Consider the following 1,408-nt stretch of genomic DNA (forward strand, 5'->3'; position numbering starts at 1 on the left):
CCAAGTCAGGCAAGCACTCTACAGAGTTTGGTCAAGTTCAGGGTTGAATTTTCTTGGACTCATCTTTCGGAGAAAAGGGAAAACAGGAAGGTGGAAACACCTCCAACTACAGGTCCCTAAACCCCTGAGTCCCCTCCCCACCGCCAAAGCACGGCTACAAACGCTGCCCCTCCACCTCATCCATGCACGACATGCTAGGCTGGGTGCTTGCTTTTATTTCCAGGTGTTGGAGCCACAGCACTTCAATGCTGACTCTTCTACTTAGAATGATAATGCACTGTATGTATGGATGCTTCTGATTCATGATAATTTCGAACCAATTCCCAGTCAATCAGTGACATTGGGGAATGGTTTGATTGTTAGGTGTATCCATACTCAGAGAGTCCTGACTGAAGGCTCGGTTCAGGCTCAATTCTGTGTCAACTAAAACCAACAGAATGCCATTGGGTGCAAGGTCAGACTCTCTGCTAGAAAAAAAACAGGTGGCTATACAGAAACATACCAGAGTTAAAAGGTTACTTTAGAGCATGACAGTAAACACACACTATGACTCAGACACATCCCCTCAGGGCCAAATCTAATTAAGTAAAATGCAAACAATCTGATGTATGAAATAGACTTAGGCCCCAGTCTTGACCCAGGTTTCCAAGGTAGTACGGGACACAGTAGCCTGATGCAGCTGAGCAAATGGAGTGGAAACCATGCCAGCTTTCTATATAAGCAAACAAGAGGAAATGGTGAAGGGGCCTACTCAGGCTTACAGGGCTGCAGGTGCTCATGCAAGTGGAGGGGTGAATGTGAGGTAAGACAGCAGGGAAGCAAAACCAATAAAGGCCAGAAAGAAGAACCTCCAAACAGAAACATGGAAGAGAAGGCACCTGCCACAAAGGATGTTTGAAAGGAAAGAAAAGATGAAGCAGAGAGATTTGATATGATTGGAGCCTACTGAATAGAATGGGTTGGGTAAAACTGAGAACTATAAGGAGAGGAGTTTGGGTTAGGACAGATGTTTCGTTGGAGCTAATGAAAACAGACATAAGAGGGAACCCCCGTAAGTTGTATAGGAAGCTGACTCACTTGAAACAGCTGGTTTAATGCCCATTCCTCCACCTTTATACTCTTGAACTTACATTACAAAGGCTTATGCTCACTGAATGGGTGGTTACCTGACAGCTGCAGGTGCATCTGGATGTTAGCAGATTCCTGAAGCCCTATCACTCTGGCTTCTGTCTTGGGTATAACACAGAGACCACACTTGTGGCCTTGCTCAATAACTTCATGTGGAGATAGACAGGGGAAATTATGCCCTGTTGATCTTACTAGATCTTTCAATAGCCTTTGACCATGAGGTTCTGATAAAACATTTACATGATTTACACAGAACCATTCTTAATTATTTCCACTCTTT

The sequence above is a fragment of the Alligator sinensis genome, unplaced genomic scaffold (genome assembly GCF_000455745.1).
Source record: "Alligator sinensis unplaced genomic scaffold, ASM45574v1 scaffold682_1, whole genome shotgun sequence".
NCBI lineage: Eukaryota > Metazoa > Chordata > Crocodylia > Alligatoridae > Alligator > Alligator sinensis.